Source organism: Carcharodon carcharias, chromosome 3, assembly GCF_017639515.1.
Source record: "Carcharodon carcharias isolate sCarCar2 chromosome 3, sCarCar2.pri, whole genome shotgun sequence".
NCBI classification, from domain to species: Eukaryota; Metazoa; Chordata; class Chondrichthyes; order Lamniformes; family Lamnidae; genus Carcharodon; species Carcharodon carcharias.
Genome location: NC_054469.1, coordinates 111,305,078 through 111,319,559, shown reverse-complemented (window position 1 = coordinate 111,319,559; position 14,482 = coordinate 111,305,078).

Sequence of the window (14,482 nt, the reverse complement as noted above, 5' to 3'; positions counted from 1 at the left end):
GCAGATATGTAAAATTTTAGAATCATTGAAACATAGAATAGTTATAGCACAGAAGGAGGCCATTCAGCCCATCCTGCCCACGCCAGTTCTCTGCAAGAGCTACTCAGCTAATCTTACTCACCACCTTTTCCCTGTAACCCTGCAAATTTTTTCTCTTCAGATAATTATCCAATGTTCTTTTGAAAGCCACGACTGTATTTGCCACCATTATAATCAGGCGGTGCATTCCAAATCCTAATCAGTCACTTTTTTTTTAACCATTCACAGGATGTGGGCTTTGCTGGATAGGCCAGCATTTATTGCCCATCCTTAACTGCCCTTGAGAAGATGGTGGTAAGCTGCCTTCTTGAACTGCTGCAGTCCATGTGGTATAGGTACACCCACAGTGCTGTTAGGAAGGGAGTTCCAGGATTTGGACCCAGCGACAGTGAAGGAACAGTGATATATTTCCACATCAGGATGGAGGGGAACTTCCAAGTGGCGGTGTTCCCATCTATCTGCTGCCCTTGTCCTTCCAGATTGTAGTGATCGTGTGTTTGGAAGGTGCTGTTGAAGGATCCTTGGTGTAAAAAAGCTTTTCCTTCATCACCATTGGTTCTTTTGCCAGTTACCTTAAATTGGTGTCCTCTGGTTCATGAATCTTCTGGCAATGGGAACAGTTTGTCCCTGTCGACTTTATCCAGATCCCTAATGATTTTCAATACTTCTATCAAGCCTTCTCTTAATCTTCAAGGAGGACAGCCCAAGCTTCTCTAATCTATCCATGGAACTGAAGTTCATCATTGGCATATCTCCCACAAAATAATCTCAATGTTTGTCATTGTTTTTGTGATATTTGTTCTTTAGTTTTTATTGTCAGTATATATGAAGTATGGTGTTGTTTGTATTTTAACCTCAACATCAGTAATAAGCTAATAGATGTGTCAGTTTTAATACTTAGGCAGTTAAATGAAGAGAATGTGAAAAAGAGTTCCGAGACAAAAACTCTCTGGGCTGGATTTTCACCGCTCCCCTCCGATCCCACCCCAACCCATGGGTTTGGGAATAGAGGTGGGAAGGTGGGGTATGAGTTGGAGGAAATTACCTGCTCCGACTGGCATGTCACTTTCAAGACACCAGCATGATTCTTTTTTATCCTTTCACGGGATGTGGGCATCGCTGGCTGGGCCAGCATTTATTGCCCATCCCTAATTGCCCTTGAGAAGGTTGTGGTGAGCTGCTTTCTTGAACTGCTGCAGTTCATGTGGTGTAGGCACACCCACAGTGCTGGTAGGAAGGTAGCTCCAGGATTTTACCCCAGTGACAGTGAAGGAATGGCAATATATTTCTTAGTCAGGATGGTGTGTGGCTTGGAGGGAAACTTCCAGGTGGTTGTGTTCCCATGTGTCTGCTTCACTTGTTATTCTAGTGGGGGTTTGGAAGGCGCTGTCTAAGGAGCCTTGGTGCACCTTGTAGATGGTACACACTGCTGCCACTGTGCATTGGTGGTTGGAGGAGTGAATGTTTAAGGTGGTGGGTGCAGTGCCAATCAAGTGAGCTGGCACCCCATCCACCCACCCTAAACATTCACACCCTCCACCAGGGCGAGGGGAGGGTGGGACAGCAATCCCACCATCTCCTGATGAGCCCAATTAAAGCATTTAAGAAGCTTATTAAGAAGCCTGTTAAGTGGAGGTTGCATTTTGAAAGAGGTGTATGGGCTATATGCATTGTCTGTTGTTGATAAGCTGAAGGGAAGCAGTGAAAGACTGGGGAAACAGACATGCTGGTTCCAGCCCCATAAAAGGGTCAGTGGGGCAATAGCGCCTGAGCATTTGGTAAGGAAGTGCCATTGGTACTGCACAGGCAGGGGTGAGTGGGGGAGAGTGGGAAGTCATTGCTCGGGCATTGAATGTCCCAACATTGCAGTGGCACAAAACCAGGGGGAAAGGCTGCCAGTCACAATTGCATGGCCATTTGTCCAGAAGGAAAGCTACAACTGTCAGATTTTGGGCCTAGAGGCAATGAAGGACAACCCTCTGACTCTATGACCTAGAAGAACAAGGGTTACAGATGTATGGGAACATCACCACCTGCAAGTTCTCCTCAAAGCCACACACCATCCTAACTTGGAAATATATTGCCATTCCTTCACTGTCGCCAGGTCATTCTCTCCAATTGAGGACCTGCCTTCCTGAGCTGCTGGTCCAATCAAAGAGAATTTACCATGTCATAACAAGAAATTTGTTTTTTTTCCATTCAACATAGACTTTCCAGCTCAAACAGAAGTTATTCTTATGGAGGGTAATTGACAAAGTGCAGACTCTCATTATATATATATTTTCCACTCAAACTCATTTGCATTTTGTTGAAAGTAAAATCTGCCATGATCAGCACCACCAAGCAGCATTTTAAACTCATTCAAAACTATTGTTTACAGTATTAAGAGTGATAACTTGTTAAAGTTTGATAAATACAGTGAAAGTGGGTTTATACAAAAAAGAAGCAAGTTAAATCTGTAACCAATGAGCAACCAGTTTTAAATGACTGAAAATGACAATAATAAACCTTGTGTTGCCTCCTCTGGGGAAAACCTGCCAAATTAAATGCTACTCAGGCATTCAGCTGGACAGCAGCTGGCCTTCCATAGGATCAAGGACCCTAGGGGAGGAAGTCCTGCTCACCCTTGCCTAGTTAAATCCAGCTCAGTGAGTTATTTTATGGTAAAATGTTTGATAAGGGAGCAAAACAGTTGGACTGGATGGCTGGCCCATGAGCAGCTCTAAGTTTAAACAACGAATTAGAGGTGGAAACGAATAATGGGGATAATGACTGGGTATGTTTAAAAATTGGTGTGTTTCCTGGGAACTGTGAAACATCAGGAAAAAAGCAAAGAATGAGATAAAGGAAATAATCCTCAGCAAACTATAGGTTCATGGTAAGGGTGGGCTTCTCTCCATGGTTTGAACAAAGAAGTTGACATACTGGGCTCCTTGTATTAAGGCTGATCCTACATAGGACAATGAGATCTTGTCGATAATAAACCCTAGGCCCACCCCCAAAAAAAGAATCGTCCCCAATTTGCACTAAGTGTGGTAGCGGGCAGGTAAAACAACGTTGTACTCATCGGCCGCGATGGTGGGTTTTCATGCTGTATTATCCCAAACCTGCCACATTATTTATGCATTCAAGGATACACGCCATTTCCATGGCGGGCAGGCTCCTATCCACCTGCCACACCATCACTTCACCGCTTTGGTTTGGAAAATAAATTTTTCTCACTTCAAGCACATCCCCACTTGTGAGAAGCATTTCAGCATCTCCCCCAAATTAGCTAAGTGTCCTTCGTCAGTTCATCCAGCAACTAAGACATCATCCAGATAAACAACAACATGGGGCTGTCCCTGAAGCAGATTTACCATGGTATGCTGGAAAATTGCACACGCCAATGAGATGCCAAAGGGTAGTCAAGTATTGGTACAATCTTCGATGCATATTGATGGTCACGAATTCCCTAGAGCCTTCTTCCAACTCTACCTGCTGGTAGGCGTGGCTCATGTCGAGTTTTGAATATATGCTGCCCCCTTCCAATTTCGAATATAATTCGTCAATCTTCAGTATCAGGTGTCATTCAAGTTTGACCACTCTGTTTACAATTAACTTATTGTCACCGCATAAGCAAACACTCTGGTCTGGCTTCAGTACAATGGGTGCTGCCCATTCCGAAAATTGCACCGGTTGTAAGATACCCAACTTTTCCAGCCAGTTTATCTTGGTCGCGACCTTTTCCCAAAGAGCATAAGGGACTGGTCTGGCTCTGATAAATCTGGGGAATTGCATCAGGGTCCATGTGGATTTTGGCTTGTAGCCCACAAATCCTTCCTAGCTTGACACTGAAAATGGAAATGTAACAATTCCTGTAAGTTTCTTGTTCTGATTTGAAAAATCTCGGCCCATTGCAATTTAATCTTTTTGAGCCAGTTCCGACCAATTAAACTGGCAACCCTCCCAGCTACTACTATAAGGGGAAAATTTGCAGACTGCTCCCCATGCTGCACCAGGTCTTGACGTATTCCTTTCACTCTTATTTCTTCACCTGTATATGTTTTTAATTTAGTGCCCGATTCTTCCAAACTTAAAGGATGGACTCCTTTGTTCAAGTATCTGAATGTATGTTCTCCTATGACAGACATTGATGCCCCCATATCAACCTCCATCTTGATGGGTTGTTCATTGACTCCAATGATGACCTGGATTGGCTCAGTTCTATCCATATATTGTATAACGAATAGATGTCAGATTCTGTCTCCTCTCATTCTTCAACGAGGCAGATTGCACTTTTTCTACCTTTGTTTTTAAAATTGCTGTCTCAGCATATACTTACAGTGCCGCATTAGGTGATCATTGCATTGGCAGAAAAAGCATTCAATATGTCGATTGCCTGCCGGCTGCCTCAATGCATTTCTCTCATTAATGTCGTGGATTTTCACTGTAGTACTGTTGTTCTTCAATGGTCTGTACATAGTGCCTTTCTGCAGGGTCTGACGTTTTCGTGCCTTTTGTTGCCGGCCCTTCCTGCTCTACAAGATGGATGGCACCATTTTGTGTGTCTTTTATTGCCTCCGAGTCTCTAACAGCGATCTCCATGGTGTTGCCAATTCTAATGTCTTACTGAAATCTAGAGTAGTTTCAGATAGCAATCGCTTTTGAATAGCATTATCGCTGATTCCACACATCAATCGGTCTCTCAACATGTTAGTAATTGAAGTTCTAAACCCACAGTATTCCGTTAATTCCCTTAAAGCAGCTACATAGCCAGCGATTGTCTCTCCTGGAAGCCTATTCCTCAAAATGAATTTAAAATGCTGCATGGTGACTGAGTGTTTTGGCTTCAGGTGGTTTTTTACAATGTTTAGTAACTCATTGAAAGTCGAGGGTGTTAGATGATGTGAGGCTGTGGATCAGCCCATACATTTTGCTCCCACATGTGGATAAAAGAATCGCTCTCTTCTTGTCCTCCCCTCGTGATGTCGTTAGCAGTAAAGAAGAACGCTAGGCATTCGACATAATGAGATCAGTCATCGGAAATGGAGTCGAATGGTGCAAGATGCCCAAACTGCGGTATACTCGATGACTAAGGAGACTGCACTTTCAAACAGCTTTCAAGGTAGTAGTGAAGTAACGAAGCTGGCTTAGGCCAGCTTTTTTGATTGCCGACAATTGATCCAGTTTATCCTCGTCACCAGTTTTATGTTTTCAGTTATCAGGTTCACTTTGTCCAGTGAATGCTAGTTGCAGCCTTGATATTAACACATCTAGTTGGTGCTTGAAACAAAATAGGCAAAGAGACTGATTAACTGAACAAACGTCGAAGGGTCATGAGGACTCGAAACGTCAACTCTTTTCTTCTCCGCCGATGCTGCCAGACCTGCTGAGTTTTTCCAGGTAATTCTGTTTTTGTTTTGGATTTCCAGCATCCGCAGTTTTTTTGTTTTTAAACACTGGTAGTTTATTGGAACAAATAACAGAGCACTAACATCATGTGTGCTTCTTCAATCACCTCCAGCTTTAGACTTACAGTTACCCAAGAACCCTGCGCTGTGTAGCGATTGGCCAATACAGTCACATGGTCAAGTAGCTACATTCTCTTAAAGGTACTTAGCACTCCACTTTGCCACACCAAGTCTGCTGAGATTATGAGCCAAAAGATAGTCACATTACTGCCCTATCCTGGAAGATAAGCATGTGGCATAACCCTTCTCTGCAACCTCGTCCTGCTATTAACAAAGGATTTGCTTGGATTTTTGCCCCTGAGGGTATCAGGGTTTCCTTCCACCTGTTGGCTACCTGGACCAGGCCTACAAAGTAATGTTGGAGAACCAAAAGGCCTGTTCTGAAGGATGTGGAGCCATTTCTTTCTTGAGCAGTGTTTCCTGCTCTTTACATACGGAGCTAGTTCACCACCACCAGCCCTCCCACCCCTTTTAAGAAGTGTCAGTTGCCTTTAAGTGATGTAATTTAAGACAATCCCCTCCCCTCTGCACTCCCCGCCCTCTCTAAGGCACCTAGATAAGTGATAAGAGATTGCCTTTGGGGGAATACAGGTGCTCTCTATATCACAATTTCAACTGATGAGATTCTCTGCATGAATATCTCAGGGTTACATAGTCTTCTTCTGGAACCATTCCAAACCTCCCTCCTCACTAGTTCCACACTGGCTCAAGTATTGTACATCAGCTTGGACTAAAGTAAACATAGGATACCAGTGCTTGCAGGCAGTGTGCTGCAGTGTATGGCCTCTCTCTAGCCTATGGGCCCTCTAGGGCCCTCTGATGGAAACAGGGGATTGTTAAATTAACGCTATAGGCAGGTAGTTAGGGGAGAGGAGAGGAGATCTCTTAAACAATTTTATAAAATAAAATAAAAGCAAAATACTGCGGATGCTGGAAATCTGAAACAAAAACAAAAATAGCTGGAAAAACTCAGCAGGTCTGACAGCGTCTGCGGAGAGGAAGACAGTTGACGGCTCGAGTCGATATGACTCTTCATCGAAACATGGTCTTGTATATTTTTTATAGCCATTTGGCAGTACAGAACTTGAGCATCACTGAAAAAAGAGGCATGTCAAAGCTTTTTGTCTTGCACTTATCAGGACATTCACAAGAATATCAAATGTAAAGGGAACAACAATTTATACTTCATGAGAAGACAGTGCTGATTGGTTGGCAAGTAGACTCTGATTGGTAGAAGCATTGCCATGGTGAATGCACCAGTTAATTGATGACCGACAGTTAACAGCTAAGCTTTGTTTAAATTCAAACCAGGCACTGATTGATCATGGCTTTTCCCTGGGGAATGAACCAGAGCATGGCTGTCACCTATTTTGTTCAGTTGATACAGGAGCAATGTGTGTACATGTTCTTTCTGTCTGCAAAGAACAGGGCTCTGTATATTGTTACAACTGAGATGGGAGGAGTGCACTGTCTATCCCTAGTTCCACTACTCCATGGGTCAGATCAGCATTTGAAAAAATAACCTGGTATTTCTGAAGACAAAAATAATCCAGAGATTAATCATATAATATATATGTATTTTGTTATCACTCGCTGGAACAGAGCGGTAATAACAAAGTCAAAACATATTTAGTGGCACCTGTTCAAGCTGATCAATTACCCATATGATAATTTGTGAGTAATGCACTGTCAGCGTACAATACTTTAAACCATGCTTTGACTGAGATGGGAGGAGTGCACTGTCTGTCTCTAGTTCCACTACCCCATGGGTCATAATATATTTTTAAATTATTTCTCCAGATAGCTATATAACTAAATGTGTGTTTTACCTACGAATCTCAAACTAACCATTCAGTGCCCAGATTTCTTCAATAAACAACAAAATTATTAGTTCATTATAAAACCAGACTCATCAAGAAGAAGGCAAAGCTTATTAATATACTGTATGAAATACAAAAGTACAATGATTACTCTTTCTACATGCCCTAATTCACACGCACAAAGAATAAAATAAAATAGAGGAATTCTGCCAAAAGATTAAAAGCCAAGGGAAAAGGATAGATGGTGGGGTCCTTAAAATGGTGTCCGAATGATACGGTTGGTCTCTCAGCACTGGTCTGAGAAACAATTGATGACTTTTGCACTGCTTTTCAGGTGGACTCTAGGAAAACTTGCAGTCAGTTGATTTCAGAATGTAGAGCGACTTTGGAGCAACTTCCAATCACTCTCTGCTTTAGGACTGGGCCTGGAGCTTCAGGAGCTGGTGTGTTCTTTACCTAAGCAGTTGATCTTTTTTCTCCTCCAAAGCAAAAGAAAAAACAACTTTTAAAGTCAGTCTTCAGGGCATGGTTTGTTTTTCAAAGACATAAACCACCATGTGACCAATTTATAAACAGTCCACCTGGGTCACGAGGTTTCCAGCTTCTTTGAAACTACTTAATTACCTTTTCTTGTAAAATGCTGTCTTTTCCAGGAACAGTAGCAACCAGAATCCTTGCATTAACCTTTTATAGAACAGTGTCTTTTAAAAGACACAAATTCTTTCAGAATGTTCTTAGTCCTTGAAGATGAATCATTTTCTGTGATGAAAGCATTTATGACAGTATTAATATGCAGCTTCCAGCACACATAAGTGTGGCATACTGCCAGCTCGTCTGATAAGCAGTGTGGCACACATAAGTGTGCTAGAAGCTGCATATATTAATACACAGAGCTCTGATCTTTGCAGATAGAAAGACCATGTATACATATTGCTCATGTTTCAACTGAACAAAATAGGCGACAGCTATGCTCGGGTTCATTCCTCTGGTTTGAATTTAAATGCCTTACCAATCAGAGTCTACTTGCCAACCAATCAGCACTCTCTTCTCATGAAGTATAACTTGTTGTTCCTTTTCCATTTGGTATTCTTGCAAATGTCCTGATGAGTGCAAAACAAAAAGCTTTGACATGTCTCATTTTTCAGCGACATATATTTTTTGTAGCTTTTTTAAATCTGCTGGACTAGATAGTGTGCTTAATGTTTGCTAAAACAATCATTTCAACTTTTTTATAAGAAGTACAGTCTGGAATAAACAGTAAGCATGGAGAGCTGAATTTTGGCTGCTGGTTTAAATTAACCAAATTCATGCACTGACATCTTTTGCCTGCAGGGCCTCTAGATTAAGCCCCCTGAAGTCTGGCACAGACTGTGAACAGGCAACTCTGGCAGAGCAAGGTGAAATTTCATATGTAATCTCAGAAGGACCCTCTTCCTTTTACATCAGCCTCTATTGTGCTTCCTGCAACCTTGCCTGGTTTGGGAGCTAGTTGTCTTGCCCAGTTTACCACCACAGAACGAATGTGTGGTGTTCTATTTTTATTCATTCACGGGATGTGGGCATCGCTGGCTAGGCCAGCATTTATTGACCATCCGTAATTGCCCTTGAGAAGGTAGTGGTGAGCTGCCTTATTGAAACGCTGCAGTTCACGGGGTGTAGGTACACCCACAGTGTGGCTAGGGAGGGAGTTCCAGGATTTTGACCCAGCAACAGTTAAGGAATGGCAAAATTTTTCAAAGTCAGGATAGTGAATGATTTGGAGGGGAACTTCCAGGTGGTGGTGTTCCCATGTACCTGCTTCCCTTATTCTACTAGATGGTAGCGATTTGTTTATTTGTGGCCAAGCGGATGTACAGGATTTGGGCCAGGGTGGCACTGGGAAGAGGGAAGAACAGGAGGCCCCAAAAGACTCTCCTCATCCAGTGGTCATTACTTATCATTTCTCGAGTCCAACTGCCACCTTCCTGTGGGTGGCCTCGTCCAGTGGTGGTAAGCGGAGTAGATGGGAGGGTAATCCTTCAGGACCTGGGCTCGGTACCCCATTGCTATTAGCATGTGGTAGGTGTAAAAAAAGTGGCAGAGGGATGGAAAATGTCATGTGGTGTTTGTGAACTGTGGCAAATCTCATTGCCCTCAATTTATGGATATTCACCTTGGGTGTTTAGGTGAGGTTGTGGAGGAAGCCCTTGTCTGACAAACCATGCACATTGTATCTCTAAGCTGACATGTGGGCAAGCAGCTCTGTCTCTATCAAAACTAATTTGATTTAGCCAAAAGAAAAGGGCACAAAAGGGTCGAGGGATAATTACCTCTTTGTATTCCCTCTCTATGTAGAGACACCTGGTCTCTGCATATCCTCACAGAAGGGAGATGAAGGAATATGAGGGAAGGAATAATTAAGCTTGCAGTTCCCTAAAACACATCTGCCTCAGTAATTTTTAATTTTTTGATTCCCATTCTGATCTTCTTGTAATATCTGTCACAACATTTTAATTTTTTTGTCAATTTATTGTGAGTCAGGGAAACAGGTAAAATAGAATTGTAATGATAGAGAGATTTGCATATTGAAACATCTAGAAATAGAATTGCAGCTGATATCTTACTTTGTTCCAATCCTAATAATGAAATCAACACTCTGCTTTTACATAACAGTGTAACTTCTCTTAACTTGGAGTTCAGAAAGACTGATCCTTCCATTTATGTTGAGATTCACAGGCAATCTGCTCCTTGAACCATTTGGGGCTAGCTGACACAAAGTGTGCATGTGTTACTTGTCCAAGAGAACAAATGCATTGATGTATTTTATGGTGATGCCACTGTGCTGTTTGATGGAAGATGAATTTGGTTGCCTGGCAACAAATCTCAATTCACATTTGGGCCAAGTTTAAACCGAGTGTGTTTGAATGCACATTAACACACAATCATCCTCTGGAAGGGGTGTGTTGGCATTTTTTTATTCCTTCATTGAATGTGGCATCACTGAATTTGTTGCCCATTTCTTCTTTCCATTGAGAAGGTGGTGGTGAGCTGGCTTCTTGAACTGCTGCAGTCCACGTGTTGTAGGAACACCAACAGTGCTGTTAGGAAGGGAGTTCCAGGATTTTGACCCAGCGACAGTGAAGGAACAACGATATATTTCCAAGTGAAAATGGTATGTGGCTTGGAGGGGAACTTGCATGAGTGTTCTCATGCCTCTGCTGGCCTTGTCCTTCTAGGTGGCAGAGGTGGCGAGCTTGGAGATTCTGTTGAAGGAGCCTTGCTGAATTGCTGTAGTGCATCTTGTAGATGGTACACACAACTTTAACTGTGTGTCGGTGGTGGAGGGAGTGAATGTTTGTGGATGGGGTGCCAATCAAGCGGGCTGCTTTGTTCTGGATGGTGTCGAGCTTCTTGAGTGTTGGAGCTGCACTCATTCAGGCAAGGGGGAGTATTCCATCACACTCCTGACTTGTAAGTTGTAGATGGTGGACAGGCTTTGGGGAGTCAGGGAGTGAATTACTTGATGCAGAATTTCCAGCCACTGTCATACTCTTGTATACCAGTCCAGTTCAGTTTCTGGTCAATGGTAATTTGCAGGGCATGAATATTACTTGCCACTTATCAGCCCAAACCTAGATGTTGTCCAGGTTTTGCCGCATATGGACATAGACTGCTTCAGTATCTGAGGAGCTGCAAGGATATTAAATATTGTGCAATCATCAGTGAACATGCCTACATTTGACCTTATGATGGAAGGATGGTCATTGATGAAGCAGCTGAAGATGGTTGGGCCTAGAACACTACCCTGAGGAACATCTGCAGTGATATCCTGTGACTGAGATGGTTGACCTCCAATAACCACAACCATCTTCTTTTGTGCTAGATATGACTCCAACCAGAGGACAGTTTCCCCCTTGATTCCCATTGACTTCAGTTTTGTTTGGGCTCCTTGGTCAAATGCTGTCTTGATGTCAAGGGCAGTAATTCTCATCTCACCTCTTGAGCTCAGCTCTTTTTTTGATGTTTGGATCAAGGCTGTAATGGGGTTAGTAGTTAAGTGGCCCTGGCAGAACCCCAACTGAGCATCAATGAGCAGGTTATTCCTGTGTAAGTGCTGCTTGATAGTATTGTCAATGACACCTTCCATCACTTTGCTGATGATTGAGAGGAGGCTGATGAGGTAGTGTTTGGACTGGATTTGTCCTGTTTTTTGTGGATTAGATTACGAGTTGCAAATTTGTGACTTGGATTTAGATTACCAAGACCATGATGGATGCCATTGCACTCCAGTGCAAGCATGTAGCTGTAAGTATTTACAAAAAACCCAGATAAAAGTAGATGTAGAAAACAACGAGGGATAGAAAAAGAGAAATATGGAGACAGGCAGTCAGAATCAGGGAGATTAGGGAGACAGAAGCCTGATTTTACTTATCAGCATGACAACTAATTCCACAGAGGTAATGCAGGTCAGATTACACCCAAAGAAGTAACCAGCTTATATTTCACCTCTCTTCTATTTTTACTTAGTTCTGTTGAAGAGTCATACCGACTCGAAACATTAACCGTGTTCCTCTCCGCAGATGCTGCCAGACCTGCTGAGTTTTTCCAGGTATTTTTATTTTTGTTTTGGATTTTCAGCATCCGCTGCTTTTTGCTTTTAACTTCTGCTGGAAGTGTTACTTGACACAAAATCTTACATGCAGGCACTCCCCAACAGTCTTACATAGTACATAATCATTTAGCACCTTCACATGTACTTTTTCCAAAGTCATTCCATTGTATCCCATGTTACTGTTCATTAGTCAGGTCAGTGGCTGTTAGGAACAATGCCTGGTACTAGCAGCATTGCATGAGTGAGCTCACATGATGCTGTTGTCTCTCGGGAGCGCCCTCCTGTCAATCACCCCAGATACCTGTGCATGTGTCAGAGAGAAAGCAAACAGGCTGCCATATAGCAGTACAAGGGGTGCAGACTGTAGTGAGTCCATATCAGGACTTTGCTGCCAGGAGGCAGCAAAGCCAGCTGCAAGCTGCGAGCAAAAATACCAGCTCCAAGAAGCCCCTAGAGGAACACAGTAATCAGCAATTTTGCATATGTAACAATAAACTACATTTAGACAGTTCCTGTAACATTGGAAAATGACCCAAGCTGCATCACGTGACTGCAAAATTAGACAAAAATTAAAACAGCCAAAGAAGGAGATATTAGGATGGGTGACTCAATGCAAGGACTTTGTGTGAATTGCCCAGGAAGTATGAACTTCCGATGGGCAATTCCCCTGCATCCTGGGACCCTCTGAAAAATTCTGAAACTCTGAGTTAGAGTTGGAGACTTTGGAGGTTTCTGACTCAGTTACTTGGATAGGATAGTTACCCAGGAAGTATTAGGAGAAAAACCAGGTCCAACTCTTAGATAATTATAAAAATGACACACCCACCCCGACTCTCCACTGGCCTCCCTGACTCCCCCCGACCCCCCCGAACCCCCAACTGTCCTCTGACCCTCCGATTCCCCTGACCATCTGACTTCCCTCCCATCCTCTGACACCCCCAAAACCCTCCAACTCCCCCGCAACGATTCGACTCCCTAACCCTCTAACTTCCCCATACCCTCTAACACCTATCAGGCCATCCAATTCCTCCGACTCTTCCTGACTATCTGGTACTCCCAAACCTCCAACATCACTCCAACCCTCTGATTTCTCTGACCCCCTGACCGCCCCCAACCCTCTGACTCCTTCTGCAACCCTCTGATTTCCTCCCCCGACCCTTCGAATCACTGACCTCCTGACTCCTCCATGACCCTCCAAATCCCTGCTGACCTGACCTGACACAAACTCATCACCTTACTCAAACTCACCACCCTATCTACCCTACCAGCTGGCACCCTACCCACCCTCCACCCTGCCACCTCCAACCTACTTACCTCACACGCACTTAGTCACTAAAGCACTGAAAAGTTCCTTAATTGTCCCAAAGCTTTTCACTGTGTTGCTGAATGAATACTTACTCTAACGGTGATAGAGTAAAATTCCTTAAGATTTCCTCCTCGGAAGATTCGGCCCAACCTATCCGTAACTTACCTAACGCATCTGCTCGCAACTAATTGGCTGACATTAATGATGTCTCATGTGGCAAGCCTGGAATGTCATTACAGCATAAATATGCCAAAGCAGAGTGGTGTTCATGGCCACTGACAGTGCAGTTTCTATGGTGGAGATAGGCTTCAGGTTCGGCTCCAGCCTGTGGTATATACTATTGTTACCCATCGTAAAGCACCGAGCCTGTTAACACTGCCCTTTGGTCAGCTGGAGGTAGCAGTCCATTAGCTTGTATATAATAGAGTACGAATCCTACCAGATGGATACCATGGACCTCCTGTGCTACTTGGGAGGCTTGATCTCATTGTTAACATCAACTGAGATACAGGCGTGTCACAATGGAAAATGAACTTTAGCTGTTTAGAATGAGTAAGGAGGAATGTAGGGTGAAAGAAGGGAGCTCCTCCACACCCACTCCCTCCACCCCACAACCCTAAGCAGAAGTCACAAAGGTGAAAAAGTTGTAATGACAGGAAAACAAAAAAAAAAGTATGATTACTGTTAACCATGTTATAACAGCAACTGGGCCCTTGGAATGCACTCCTTCTTTACAGTCTCTCAACATTGGATGCCCATTTTATATGGGGATGTTTTATGTTCAGTACTGACAAAGTAGGATGGGTAGTGGTGGAAAACTAGCTGTGTAACATCACTGTGTTGTTACAGCCTCATTTCAATACAGAGAAAGTGGAGATCATTTTGACTGTGTCATGGTGTAAGCAGGTGATAGCAAATCAAGATGTTTCACATCTCCCATTTTTATTTCCATTGAAATCAACAGAAACAGACTCAGGAAAGCTATCAATCAGCCTGCCATTTCATTATCATCTACTTTACACTATCACACAAAGTCACAATTACTCCCAGTCAGTCAGTTGTAGAAGAAATAGAGGAATAATGCATTTATATAGCACATAGTTTGCGGTTGGGGGTGGGGGGGCTGGAATATTGACTAGGGCACCAGGACAATTTCATACTCTTCCTCCAATAGTCCTGAACAGATTGATGGGTTGCAGTTGAGCATCTCATCCAAAGCAAAACACTTCCGATAATGCAGAATTCTCTCAGGATTGCCCAGGAATAGCAGTCT